General features: G+C 44.0%; 1 long non-coding RNA gene and 1 pseudogene across 1 annotated transcript in view; both read left to right on the top strand.

Moving 5' to 3' along the window:
- Positions 1-15460, top strand: part of LOC147372315 (uncharacterized) — an 88231-nt gene that overhangs the window by 33455 nt on the left and 39316 nt on the right. The window lies entirely within an intron of this gene.
- Positions 13189-14725, top strand: LOC147372316 (splicing factor 3B subunit 4 pseudogene; annotated as a pseudogene).

The following is a 15460-nucleotide window of genomic DNA, read 5'->3' on the forward strand; positions in this document are numbered from 1 at the left end:
ATTCCAGCTGCTGTCCTTGTGCAGAAGAGAAGGATGTGAGCTAGACTTCCTGCTCTTGGCCTTGGGTGCAGGTCATGGAAGAAAGTGGGCCATTGACCAAGGATCAGAAGTGAGGGCTCATTGGACTCCTCAAACTGAAGCAGGATTCTCTTCTGTTTCTCCAAGAACCATGCTCAGGCCATGTCTGGGAACATATTTCCCATCTGTTTTTCATTCCTCCAGCACAGAATGTGGGAGGCCAGCATCACACAACATTCCCTTCTCACTCCCCAGATGCCTCTGAACTCCCTTGAATTTTTTGTTCCCATCCATGCTGAATTACTTGAATGGCTCCCAGCACACACCATACTATTTCATACTTCTGAGCCTTTACCCATGCTGCTTTCTCTTCACAGATTGCCCCTTCTAACACCCACTTCTACTCAGACCCCAGGACACTGCACAGGACTCTTCCCCCAAGCTGCTCGCTTGCCTCATGGCAATTTGCATGATGAGCTTCTTCAGAGAGATCTGCTGTGTGTGTTTTCATCACAAGACTCTGGGGTGCTGAAGGGAAGATTTCTTTTTAATAATTGAGGCTTCTTTTTAAATATTTATTTTATTTATTTTGACTGTACCTGGTATTAGTTGTGGCAGGCTAGATCCAGTTGCTTGACCAGGGATCAAACTCAAACTCAAACTCCCTGCATTGGGAGTGTAGAGTCTTAGCCACTCAACCACCAGGGAAGGCCCTCATCTGAAACATTTTTATTTTCCCAAGGCACAGAAAAAATGCTCAGTAGATGTTGGTTTAAAAATTTAAACCTCTGGTTTAAAAAATTAAACCTCTCTCTCTACAGAGAGACATGGTATCTCTCTGTATTTCTTACAACTGCATGTGAATCTACAATTATTGCAAAATAAAAAGATTTAGTTAAAAAAATATTCAACTTTAATGTAGAGCATCAGTTATTCTCAAAAGCTCCCTAGTTACCCCCTGGGAGAAAATCAGAGTCTGAAGGAAGTCCAAGGGCTTTATGAGGTTGCTATTTCCAAGTGTGTGTGGGGGGGACTCTATGAACTGCTAGTAGTCGAGTGCCCTGTATCCCACTTGCCCTCAGAACTATCAAGTCCTGAAGGGCTTTGAGTTGAGGGACTAGCATCTACTAGAACACACAAATTATAATACCTATTATAAAAGGGATCTTTGCAGGCAGATTAATTAGGAAAAGTGGTTTCTTCCAGGCTTTGTAGGCAGATAGTGTCTGTGTGAGGAAGAAAAGTATGGGGTCTTCTCCTCCGGGTGCCTGCACCTACACAAACAGACGGAAAGAGGCATAAAGGCCAGTTTCAGCACCACCCTGCCCCTCAGCCTTGCACATGTGTTTAAGGCCTCACCTGCATACAGCCCTGGCCTGAGTATTCACCGTCTCACTTCAAAGGCCTGACAGCTCTGGTTCCATCCACTTGGGGTGTTTGCTTATGTTGAAACATTACTTGTGTGTGTAGCAAAAACTTATTGTTAATTTTTAAAAATGAGTCAAGGTAAGTAAAGAGTTACTGTGCAGTTCATTCATTATGAAAGTTAGTTCATTTTCCACAAAAATCTTCTGCTTGAAGTTTGTTCCTAGTGAAATTCATCTATGCGGGGATTCTTTTTTCCCTGCAGGGTGAAAATGAGGATACCCCTTTATATGTGGCCCTCCAGGACTTTGTTAATCAGGCAGGAGATGAGTTTTCAGTAAGATTAAAATCTGCTGCCTGAAGTGGGGGGTGCAATCATGGCCTGTCAAAACCCCTTCTTATATGTCTATACGTGTTTGTTGTTCAGTCATTGAGTCATGTCTGACTCTTTACGACCTCACGGACTGCAGAACGTCAGGCTTCCATGCCCTTAATTATCTCCTGGAGGTTGCTCAAACTCATGTCCATTGTGTTGGTGATGCCATCTAACCATCTCATCTTCTGCTGACCCCTTCTCCTCCTGCCCTCAATCTTTCCAAGCATCAGGGTTTTTTCTAATGAGTCAGCTCTTTGCATCAAGTGGCCAAAGTATTGGAACTTCAGCTTCAACATCAGTCCTTCCAATGAATATTCAGGATTCATTTCCTTTAGGATGGACTTGCTGTCCAAGGGGCTCTCAAGAGTCTTCTCTAGCACTGCAGTGTACTGGTGTCTATTTTGTCTTTGACTTCTTTTTCATGAGGCTGTGAGCTCCTTGTGTGTTCTTCACACCTGCGTGCTGTCACACCAAGGTGGCACAGACACTCACTTGACTGGCGACATGCAGCAGAAAGTAAAGCATGGTTTCCTGGGGAAGCCTCCACACAGAGAGTCTAGAGAATATGTCAGTACCTGGGCTTCCACAGTGGCTCAGGGGTAAAGAATGTGCCTGCAATGCAGGAGATGTGGGTTAAGTGAAAAAGTCCTTGTACAGCTTTTACCATAATGCCTGGTTAATAGCCATGAGTAGTGGTGTAGTAGCAGAGCTTCCTAGGTGGCGCTAGTGGTAAAGAATTCACCTGCCAGTGCAGGAGACAGAGACTTGGGGGTTCGATCCCTGGGTTGGGAAGATCCCCTGGAGGAGGGCATGGCAACCCACTCCACTATTCTTGCCTTTAGAAACCCATGGACAGGGGAGCCTGGCAAGCTATAGTCCATGGGGTTGCAAAGAGTCAGACACGACTGAAGTGAGTGAATATGCACACACACACATGAGGATGTACCCTGGGCCTACACCATTTAACAGAGAGAATATGTGCTGACCAACCAAAGTTGAGTGCACCCTGGAGACCGTTCTGGGGAAGGGTCCCACTCTGTACTGATCCGGTGTAGCAGGTAATATGGGGGCATTCCTGGTTAAAGAAGCAGTCTGGTTGGAAGACAGAGCTTCTAGAGCTCAGCCACTGCACAAGGCTGTTCTTCCCTCCAGTGGACACAGACCCTGTCAGCCAGCCTTTTGCCAAACTACTGAGAGGGTGGCTGGGGTTTGTCTCTCCTCTGGCACCAAGTAGGTGATTGGGCACTCTGTAAGTGTTGAATGGATAGAACTATTATTGTTAGGAGAAGAAGGGGATGACAGAGGATGAGATGGTTGGATGGCATCACCGACGCAATGGACATGAGTTTGAGTAGGCTCCGGGAGTTGTGATGGACAGGGAAGCCTGGCGTGCTGCAGTCCATGGGGTTGCAGAGTCAGACACGACTGAGCGACTGATCTGAACTGATTATCGTTAAGAGGAAGCCCATACTGATTTCATTTAAATTTGCTCTCCTCGCACACGGTTAGCTATGGTAAGGCCCCTTAGGGGTAAATGAGCTGGGTAGGGTGGGGGGATTTACTGTGCCTGTCCACTTCACAGGGAAAGGAGTGGGCCAGTTAGCTATGATGGGTTATTTTTGTACCTAGATCCCTATAATGGAAAGCAAGTGAACTTCTTTTTCCTGCCGGGTAGAAGTTATAGCCTCTGGAGAGGCATGGGTGCAGAGGGACCAGGTGGTGTGCTTTCTGCTCTGCATCACAGCTTGGGCAGAGCAGTCCCTGCTGTGTCCAGGAGAACCTTGTGACCATTCTGGACGAGGTCTGGTTAGGTATGGCAGTCATGTTGTCTCGACCAAAACATGAGGGCACATGGCAGCCATATGGAAACTGTTTGGTGCTCTTTTGGAGATAGGTGAAGGGGGAGAAACAACCCAAGATCCATCAGGAAGATGGGTTTCTATAAGCTCTGAAACCCCAGCAACCTAGAAGTTCCAGATCTGCTATTCTGGGCTCAACATGGAGCAGGATGAGGCTCTGAAGGGGGAAAGTGGGTGAGAAGAGTCTACATCACTGAATGGCAGGCTCCCACAGTTGCAGTGATCAGGAGGGCTCACATTTTCTGGGGTCAGGGAAGGCAGGGCTCAGTGTGAGGTATCCTGGCCACAGCCAGCTGGCAAACATGGGGTAGAAGGAGCTGCATTTTCTTCCATGAGCAGTAGGAGCCACTGCAGCTTTAGAAGGCAGAGGTTGTGCCTCTGAGCATGCGGCAAGCCTATTTTTTTCTCCCTCAAATTTAAGAGACTCCCAGGGTGGGATGATTCTGTGACGTCCCGGTAATGGCTGGGTCCATGAACTTGCCATGGCCTTCTCTGCTGAGGGACAATATGGCCCAACCTACGACTTCTATGGTTACTACTACTAACATCTGGTGCTACAGTGGTGCTCAGTCGTGTCTGACTCTCTGCAGCCCCATGAACTGTAGCCCGCCAGGTTCCTCTGTCCATGGAATTTTCCAGGGAAGCATACTGGAATGGGTTACCATTTCCTACTCCAGGGGATCTTCCCAACCCAGGGATCAAACCCAAGTCTCTTGTGTCTCCTGCACTTGCAGGTGGATTCTTTACCATTAGTGCCACCTGGGAAGCCCTACTATTACACCACTATTCATGGCTATTAACCAGGCGTTATGGAAAAAGCTATACAAGGACTTTTTCACTTAACTCTCAAAATAACTCTATGAGGTAAGTACCACTGCTTTAAGAATCTGAAGCTTAGTGAGGCCATGTCAATTGTTGAAGATAAAACAGCTTAGGGTGGTATAGCCTGGATCTGAGCTCAGCCCACAAGCTTCACTATTAATTACTCTGTTTTGCATGTGCCTCAAATGTCTCAACAGTCAGAAATCTTTGCAGCCAAGATATCTTCCTTCAGAAAGTGCCATGTGGCAGGAGTTGTATTACCCTCTTCACCTCTGTGGTCCCAATGCCTAGGCCGGTGCTTGGCCCATAGTCGATACTAGATATATATTTGGGGAATGAATACAGAGGTGTGGATGTAGCAGAAAACCAGCAGTCTGTCCTGAGCCTCTTTTGTGAAGTGAGGTAGGAATCGTATTCCTATATCAGGTCAGGGAAAGGAAGCCGAGGACTATCAGGCTATTCGTGATTTTTTGTGTTTCAAATTCAAAACAAGCATTGTTTTATGATCAGAATGAATTATCCTGACATTCTATCACATCTTATCAGACTCTTCTTTATTCAAAACATTGTTGGTACTATTACTTAATAAACTGGAGCAAGCAATAAATTCCACTGGTCTACAGAGACTAAGGTTGGGTTCCCAGTACCAAAATGATTTTGATTATTGAGTTGGCATATACCCCTAAACATTCCTAAATCAGTGGTTGGCAGCGGCAAGATTCTGAGAGAAAAAGAAAAAAACAGTGCACACGTGTGCGCACACACACACACAGACACACATACCCATCCAGCAGCTTCAATGCATCTTGCATGTTAATGGATTCCTTATGGATTACATGGCTGTGATTGTGAAAGAGGACAAAGGACTAGAAGTAACCTTATTTCTCTAAACAACAAAAAAAATCTTTTCAATATTCCTTTGAAAAGTCATTTTTTTTTCTGAAAAGAATAGGAAAAAAAAACCCTAATATAATGAACTCTTAAAAATGTGTGTCAGCAACACAATAGGAAACCAGAATAAATGGCAAGGCAACCACATGAAGCTGATCACAGAGTGAGTTCATTTGTGCTCTGCCAGAGGATTGAGATGGAGAAAACAACCCGGCGGAGGGAGAATGCCACTTATAGTAAGACAGCCTGGCATGGGGGCAGGGGTGCAGTAGGGGAGGAACATTCTAGAATTCAAAGCAACAGACTATTCCTATCATATTCCTAAAATCTGTACAATGAAACCTGTTTATATTATCCTCAAATTAATTGTTCACTGTTCAGATTTCAGAGTCCTGGCCAGTGACCCACCAACGATTTCCTTATTCATAACATTTTCTTTTCTCGGTCCCCTGAAAAAAATAACGAATGAGTTTCTCCGTTTGTAAAGCTGCTCTGAAATGTTTCCTTACGTCATGGGGGCTAGAAGGTCATCTTGGGACACTGGATGCAACGGGGGGCCCTTGGGCCGGGAACCAGGAGATTTTGTGACTGTGAGGCAACTTCTGATCCCATTAGCTGATGGTTGACTGACATTTTGGAACAAGATTTTGCAAGAGGCTGGGGAAAGAAGGAAAAGAAGGAGCATGGGAAGGAGGCACTTAAAGGATTGAAAAAGCAGGAATGAGCTGAGTGCTCCCAGATTCAAGGAGAATTTTATTATTGGACACAGACCTGTGGTGAGCTTTCAGCTGGGATCTCAGAGGCCCAGCTTGAGGGGCATCATACAGGTTTTCTTAGCATTTTGCTGACCTTACCAAGCAAACTGTGTCCATGAGAAAAGACAAGTTAACTTCTCATTTAAAAATTGAGCAGCAATGTATACAGACATAATGGGGCAGCCCTTCCTGGAGGGTTAAAAAGTGGTATTTTAGAAAAAATAAAAGGAATTACAGCTTCACATGCATGGAACTTGTTTATCAGAGATGTGACATAAGTTAAAAATAACTAGTATCATGAAAGATTAATCTAGATTCCTTGGTACTAGGTTTCTAATAATTAATTACTGGAAGTGAAGGACTTCAGGGGATATTCTTAAATTTTCATCAGTATTCCTACCAGAGGCAGAATATTGGTTGGGTTGAATAGAGTCTGACTGAATGTTTAATTTCTCACTGAAAACAGTAATTACATTTGGAAAGATCTCAGGAAGCTCCTCTATCCAAAACGTGTTGGAGGATTAAAAAAAATAAGAAAAGATTTTACAGTCAGTGCACTTTGAAGCCCACTTGCACTCCGTTCTGGTCATTCTTGGCTGTGGGACCTTGGTTAAATTATTTAACCTCTCTGAACTTCCACTCAATGGTATAAAGACTAAAAACACGTGCCTAGCAAGGTTTATGTGATGAGCAGGTGTGATCATATGTGTAAAAACTTAGTGTAGGGCCTGGCACATAGGAGGTTACCAATAAATATTAGTACTATTTATTTTCTATATCTTCATTTTCACTCTTGCCCCACCACTTCCTGCTCTCTGGTTCTTGAAATCTTTTCACCAATGACAGAGCCTTTTCTTGCATATTTAAAAATAGGGAATTCCCTGGTGGTCCAGTGGTTAAGACTCTTTGCCTTCACTGCCATGGCCTGGGTTTGATCCCTGGCCAGGGAACTAAGATCGCACAAGCTGCATGGCATAGCCAAAAAATTTTTAAACAACCTAGATGCCCATCAGCAGATGAATGGATAAGAAAGCTGTGGTACATATACACAATGGAGTATTACTCAGCCACTAAAAAGAATACATTTGAATCAGTTCTAATGAGATGGATGAAACTGGAACCTATTATACAGAGTGAAGTAAGCCAGAAAGAAAAACACCAATACAGTATACTAACGCATATATATGGAATTTAGAAAGATGGTAACAATAACCCTGTGTACGAGACAGCAAAAGAGACACTGATGTATAGATCAGTCTTATGGACTCTGTGGGAGAGGGAGAGGGTGGGGAGATTTGGGAGAATGGCATTGAAACATGTATAATATCATGTATGAAACGAGTCGCCAGTCCAGGTTCGATGCAGGATACTGGATGCTTGGGGCTGGTGCACTGGGACGACCTAGAGGGAGGGTATGGGGAGGGAGGAGGGAGGAGGGTTCAGGATGGGGAACACAGGTATACCTGTGGCGGATTCATTTTGATATTTGGCAAAACTAATACAATATTGTAAAGTTTAAAAATAAAATTAAAAAAAAAAATAATGTAATCAGTACAACATAACATAAATATATAGCATAACATCACTAAGTACTGTATCATATATTTCATCTTGTTTAATCCTCAAAACAATCCTATGACATAGGTACCATTATTGACCCCATTTTACAGGGAAAGAAACCAAATCTAAATAGGGTTAAACACTATTTCAAAGATCTATTGCTATATAATAAAGACCCCAAAACTTGGTGGCTTGAAGTAACAACCATTTTATTATATCTCATGATTCTGAGTTGACTGGGCTCAGCTGGGCAGTTCTTCTGCTCCATGTGATGTTGTATGCCCATGATGAAGCACATTTATCTGAAGATTTCATTTTCCTAGAACATCCGAGATAGCTTGCTCACATGGTTGGCAACTGGTGCTGAATGTCAGCCAGGAGAACAACCAGGACTGCCCATCAGAGCACATCCATGTTCTTCCATTGCCTTTCCTGGGATGGCTGCTGGACTCTGAGAAGGAGCAGTGCAAGAGGAAAAAAAATGGAACCTTCCAGTTTGCTTAAGGCCTGGCCTCAGAAGTCTCATAATATTATTTCTGCTGTGATCCAAAGGTCAAAGCAGTTACAGGCCCAGCAAGGTTTAAGAGAAGAGGAAACACATTCACCTCTTAATGATGGGCTTCCCTTGTGGCTCAGTTGGTAAAGAATCTGCCTGCAATGTGGGAGACTTGGGTCTGATCCCTGGATTGGGAAGATCCCCTGGATAAGGGAAAGGCTACCCACTCTAGTATTCTGGCCTGGAGAATTCCACGGACTGTATAGTCCATAGGGTCACAAAGAGTCGGACACGATGGAGCAACTTTCATTTCACTTCGGAGGAGCGGCAGGGAGGGAAGGAGTTGATCACAGCCATGGTTGGAGACTATTTGCCACAAATACTTTGCCCAAAGTCACAGAGCTCGTGGGTGTCAGAGTTAATATTCCATATGCTCAGCCACTGTCACACACATACACATAACAATATACAATTAAATACCAAAGTCTGTGGAAAACATAGTAAGCACAATATCATTTCAGAAGAGAGATCATTACAAAGTCAAGACCTCTAAAAAACCCTAAACTGAAAAAAGTACCTATTTTGTGCCCCTTCTCCCCATGTGATATAGAATGAACGTTATTTCTTGAAATGTCACAAAGGTTACATGTGCTGAAATAAATTCTGTCTAGATTTTTACATTCCAAAATTCTGGACACATTAATTGAATCTGAGGTGTGTGTGTGTGTGTGTGTGTGTGTGTGTGTGTGTATGTCCATGCATGTTGAGGCAGGGGCGGGGGGTTAGAATCCTGACTTATAAACACTCTGAACACTACTCAGCCTGCTAAATAGACTCCCCATCTTCAGAGGTATCCCAAAGTAGCATTGAGAACCAGACTGCAAAGAAGGAAGATCTACATGAAACCCAGGTGCAGCTGTGTAAACTCTGTTTTGCCTTGGCCTTGCTGAAGGTAGATGCCTAGGGAGCCCTGTTGGGGGCTGGGTAGCAAAGATCCTGCTTGAGATCTTCCCAGTGACTGATCTGGGAACATCCTGGTTTGCACCACTCTTACTAGTTTCATTTGGAAAGGGATTGACAAGCATAAAGCACACCCAGTCATCATAACCCTCCTTACAAAATTTTCCAGAGAGTTTATCAACCTAAATCTGTCTTATATTACCTATCTACCAGGGCTTCCTGGTAAAGACAAGGACTTGGGGACTTTTTTGAGTCATTCTGAGCAAGCGTCATCTTTAGATTATTCTCTTGCTAAGGTGGCTTCTATCATTTTCATTTGCAAAACCTTTTCTCTTTCTTCATATTTGAAAGAAACCCAGTATGACTGTTGTAATTTTTTCATGCAAATTGCAAATATTTAGAATCCCTGTCAAAGGAATGAAATAAAAGCAGATGTTTTTCCCTTATGCTGGCCCCAAGTAATACCACATTAGAAAACAGAGAGTATTTTCAAGTCTCCTTAAAAAGTATTTCAAGAAAATAAACATTTGTTGGATGCAAACAAGAACAGAATATGGTATTTTTTAATATGAATGTAGACTTTAGAGCTAAGGAGCCTAAGGCCCAGAGAGACTTGAGTGACTTGTGTAAGGTCACAGAGTGAGTTTACAGCCAATTCAGGATGTGAACTCAGTTCTCTCCAATTCAGCCTGATGTTCTTTCTATGCTCCATGTGGTAGATGGATTGCAAAGATGGCCCTGATATTTCATGCCTTCCCATGGTGACACCTTTGCAATATGACTTAGCAGGTCCTCTCATCACCTCTGGGATCTGGGTCAGTATCACATGTAGTAGAATGGTGGGATGTGATAGAAGTGATGGTGTACCACTTTGGAGCCTTAATCTCAAGAGTTCTTAAGTGTTTCCACTTGTTCTATTGGAATCTTACTAACACCATAAGGACGAGCCTACACCATCCTGATAGAGAATGAAAAGTCACAGGGAGAAGATCCAAGTTACTCCAGCTAAAGTCAGACTAGCCAACAACCAGTCAACTAGGACATATGACAGAACCTAACTTGAGCATCAGAGCCCGCAGCTGATCATGAATGAGCATCGCTGAGACCAGAAAAACTACCCAGCTGACTCATGAGCAATAAAATATACTTATTTTTTAAGCAGATTCCAGCAAATCTTTTTTTTTAAAGGGCTAGATAGTGAATATTATAGGCTCGTGAGGCCTATGCTCTATAGTAACTTTCTTTTGTTTGCTGTTGTTGTTGTTTGACTGACTCGTGTCTGACTCTTTTGTGATCCCATGGACTGTAGCCCACCAGGCTCCTCTGTCCATGGGATTTCCCAGGCAAGAATACTGCAGTGGGTAGCTATTTCCTTCTCCAGGAGACCTTCCCAACCCAGGGATGAAACCCATGTCTCCTGCATTGGCAGGAGGATTCTTTACCACTGAGTCACCAGAAAAGTGGTAGTTTATTGTAGTGTGAAAAACAGACAAACATATAAGGCAGATAACATGTAAATTAACAGGCACAGCTATATCCAAATAAAGCTACATTTACAAAGACAAGTGTCTGGCTCACAGACTGTAGCGTGAAGACCCTTCATTATAAGTCATCGACTTTGGGACGATTTGTTATACAGCAAGAGTCAGCCAATACACTGATTTTGACTTCATATCCCAAACAAAGAAAAGTACCAATGTAACTGCCAAAGAACTTAGTTACAAAGATAAAAGGGAGGAGTAGAAGGGAAACATCTCCATTTTTTTGAAGTTCAAAATTTACCTGTAAAGTCTGTCAGCAACCTTTCTCATTTCAGTTTGGGTATTGCTGTCAGAGAGCTGTTATTCCAGCCCTAACAAATAGGGTTTCTTGGGGACAGACAAACTACTGGGGGACAAAATGGAACCTATTATGGTTGAAAACTCAGTTTTTAAGCTTGATTCTGGATTCCAACCCCAACTGAAACAGAGATGTGGAGAGACCTTTTTTTCTTAAAAATATTTTACTTATTTATTTATTTTTTCTGGCTGCACTGGGTCTTCGATTTTGCACACGAGCTTTCCCTAGCTGTGGCAAGCGGAGGCTACTCTTCATGGCAGTGTGTGGGATTCTCATTTTAGTGACTTCTCTTATTGTGAAGCGCGGGCTCTAGGCACAAGGGCTCAGTAGTGGCACAGGGGCTTAGTTAATATGCAGCACGTGGAATCTTCCTGAACGAGGAATCAAACTCATGCAGCCCTGAAGGCAGATTCTTAACCGCTGGACCACCAAGGAAGTTCCTGGAGAGCTTTTAAAGCTATATTTGGACTCCTCTGCCTAGTTCTCCTCATTCTCATGGTTTCTATAGCATTGGTTCTTCTGACCACATCCTCCTTGAAACCATCTCTTCCCTTGGCTCCCATCATGCTTTGAGCTCATTTCTTTCATCTCTGGCCTATCAGCAGAAACTCCCTACTCAGAGTTGTTTTTCCTTTTTACATTTTGGCCCTGAGCCACTTTTTCTTTCTGTTCTATACCAGTGGGTCTGAGGTAGAAATATGTATCAGAATTCCTCATAGAACCTATTTAAAGCTTGGAAGCATAATGGTCATGATTTGAAAAAGCTCCTCATGTGACTTTGGTGGACACTCTGGTAGCATTTAGTATTTTCCAAAGATAACCCCCACGATTTCCCATTTCACATGCCCTTCCACAATGTGACTGTGTCATTTTACCCACCAAGAAGCAGAATCTATTTCTCAGCCTCTTGGATGTGGTTAGGTTCTACAAAGTTAATAGAAGTGAGACGGCCGGTCCTGGACATGGTCCTTGACGGACCTGGTAGCTTTACTCCTGCCTCTTGTAAGAAGTATGACCAGAGATCCTGAGACTATGAAACTCAAGTCATATGGAGCAGCCCAAAGGATAAGACCTCACGTGTAGAACACTGAGGCACCATGTGTAAATGAAGAACCATCTTGAAAGTGGCTCCTCCAGGCCCAACCATTAAAGTTAATACCATGTGGAGCAAAACTATATAGCCTAGTCCTTACCAAAATCTTGGCCCACAAGATCATGAGCAAAATAAATGATTGTGTTAAACCATTAAGTTTGGGGTAGCTGTTACACAAAAATAGGTAAACCAGACCAACCTCTCTCTCCATGCGTACATACAACTGTGTGAAGAACTATTGCCCTATATTGTCTACCTGGCTTATATGGTTCCAGCCACTGACGATGGGTTGATAGTTCAGAAATCATCTTACCTCTTTTCTGAGTTCTGGACCTGGTATTTATATAGATTTACATAGAAGTCCTACTGGCAATACACTTCAAATGCAACACATACTGAACTGAACACATCATCTCCTTTTTAAAAACTCCTGTTCTCTTTTGCAATTAATTGCTCCCACTGTCTACCAAGTCACCTTGGAGTAATTTTTCACTCTTCTCTCTTATCTGGGGCAGCCAGTAAGTCACAAAATCCTCTTTTTTCTCTCCACTGTCATGGTTCTGGTTAGTTCTGTGTCATCTCTCAGCTGCATTATGATGGTGGTCTCCCATGTGGTCTTCTTACTTAGCCTTTCTTTCCTCCACCTTCCACATGATGGCCAGAATGGCCTTCCTAAAATGAGTCACTTCACACTTCTCACTGCGGCAATCAATACCACTCATTGTTGAGGAACAAAGTAACTCCTCCTTTATAACTCCCAGCTAACCTGGTCTATGAGTTCCCTTTCGAGGACTCTCATTTCTGAGTGGGCTCTTTTCTCAGCATAAAATGGCTTTGTTTTCCTTTTTCACACGTAGAAATCCTTTGTATTAATACATGCCAAAACTCAGTTCAATGTTCATCGTCCCCTGGATGCATTTTCTGGTTGCTCTTTTGCACAGGGCTGCCTCTTACTGCTGTGCAGGACATGTACTACACAACTTTAAGGAGAGCTGTTTACAATGACTACAGTGTGAATTGCATCTCCTAAAGTTGTATAAATATATATAAAGTTATATAGTCATAATTAATTTTTCCTTCTCTGCACAACGTCAACGTGGTTCTTTATTTTGTTTCCTTAAAAATCACTTCTAAAATACCCACTAGGAGACGGCGGGAGCGGTTTCACCATGGCTGCCGGGACGATCTCCGAGCGAAACCAGGATGCCACTGTGCACGTGGGGGGCTTCTATGAGAAGGTTAGCGAACCACTGTTGTGGGAACTATTTCTCCAGGCAGGGCCAGTAGTGAACACGCACATGCCAAAAGATAGAGTCACTGGTCAGCACCAAGGCTATGGCTTTGTGGAATTCTTGAGTGAGGAAGATGCTGACTATGCCATTAAGATCATGAACATGATCAAACTCTATGGGAAGCCAATACGGGTGAACAAAGCATCAGCTCACAACAAAAACCTGGATGTGGGGCCTAACATTTTTATTGGGAACCTGGACCCAGAGATTGATGAGAAGTTGCTTTATGATACTTTTAGCACCTTTGGGGTCATCTTACAAACCCCTAAGATTATGCGGGACCCTGACACAGGCAACTCCAAAGGTTATGCCTTTATTAATTTTGCTTCATTTGATGCTTCGGATGCAGCGATTGAGGCCATGAATGGGCAGTACCTCTGTAACCGCCCAATCACTGTGTCCTATGCATTCAAGAAGGACTCCAAGGGTGAGCGCCATGGCTCAGCCACTGAAAGACTTCTGGCAGCACAGAACCCACTCTCCCAGCCTGACCGCCCTCATCAGCTGTTTGCAGATGCACCTCCTCCACCATCTGCTCCCAATCCTGTGGTATCATCATTGGGATCTGGGCTTCCTCCACCAGGCATGCCTCCTCCTGGCTCCTTCCCACCTCCAGTACCGCCTCCTGGAGCCCTTCCTCCTGGGATACCCCCAGCCATGCCACCACCATCTATGCCTCCTGGGGCTGGAGGACATGGCCCCCCATCAGCGGGAACCCCAGGGGCTGGACATCCTGGACACGGACACTCACATCCTCACCCATTCCCACCAGGTGGGATGCCCCATCCAGGGATGTCTCAGATGCAGCTGGCCCACCATGGCCCTCATGGCTTAGGGCACCCCCACGCTGGGCCCCCTGGCTCTGGGGGGCAGCCACCACCCCGACCACCACCTGGAATGCCTCATCCTGGACCTCCTCCAATGGGGATGCCCCCCCGAGGGCCTCCGTTTGGCTCTCCTATGGGTCACCCAGGTCCTATGCCTCCGCATGGTATGCGTGGACCTCCTCCACTGATGCCTCCTCATGGATACACTGGCCCTCCACGACCTCCACCCTATGGCTACCAGCGGGGGGCCCCTCCCTCCACCCAGACCCACTCCCCGACCTCCAGTGCCCCCTCGAGGCCCACTTCGAGGCTCCCTCAGTGATTTCTCATTGTTTTTCCTCCTGTCGTAGCCTCCCAATATCTACTCACTTCCTTGGACCAATCAGAGCTGCTGTAGCTCCGAGGGGCTAAGGCGCTAATCCCTCTCAGGCCTTTCTTTTGTAAGTGTAATTTTTTCACAGGAGGCTTTATTTTATTTTATTTTTTCCTACGTTGGCCCTAAGTGTTTTACAGATACCCAGAGAAAATTAAACTGCTTGTTTATCAAAAAAATAAAATAAAATAAAATAAAATACCCACTATATGCCAGGCACTGAATAAAGACCACAGACACAAAGGTATGTTATCAGGTCTCAGTCTTGAGTGACTTAAAGCTGGGGTAAACAGACATATAATGAAATGTATGTTATTTACAAAAGAATTTCACCTCTATTTTTATCTTTACCTTATTTTTTTCCATTTTGGAGTTGGTTGAGAAAATAAAAGAAAAAAAGGGAATTCCCTGTCAGTCCAGTGGTTAGGTCTCAGTGGTCTCACAGTAGGGGCCCTGGGTTCAATCCCTGGTTAAAGAACTAAGATCCCACAAGCCACGTGGCATGGAACAAAAAAAAAAAAAAAAAAAAAAAGAGTTGGTTAAGAGTTTCTATTTTATTTTTTAAAGAGTTCTATTTTAGAATACAATTCTTAGGGAGTGAGGTCCTGTCTTATTTATCATGGCCCACAATTAACACTTGGCTTTGCTCCATATAGTCTCAGATAATGGTTACTAGATTGTATCAGATGTACTAATTGTTAACAACAAGAGCAACCATTTATTGGCCTTTACATGGAACCCTGCTAGCAGCATGATGCTGGATGGGAAGTACACATGTAGAGCTATGGCAGACTGCTGTGAGTTCACTCTACCCTAGTTCCTTTTCTTACTGGGCACTCTGCTGGACTGCTTTTCCCAGTCTTCCCTGAAGTTAGGTAGGACCATATGACTGATTCTGGCCAATAAAACGTGGGTGGGAAATGATATATATCTA

This window comes from Bos grunniens, chromosome 5 (genome assembly GCF_055505025.1).
Source record: "Bos grunniens cultivar Pamir isolate PY7600 chromosome 5, Bosgru_T2T1.0, whole genome shotgun sequence".
Classification (NCBI taxonomy): Eukaryota; Metazoa; Chordata; class Mammalia; order Artiodactyla; family Bovidae; genus Bos; species Bos grunniens.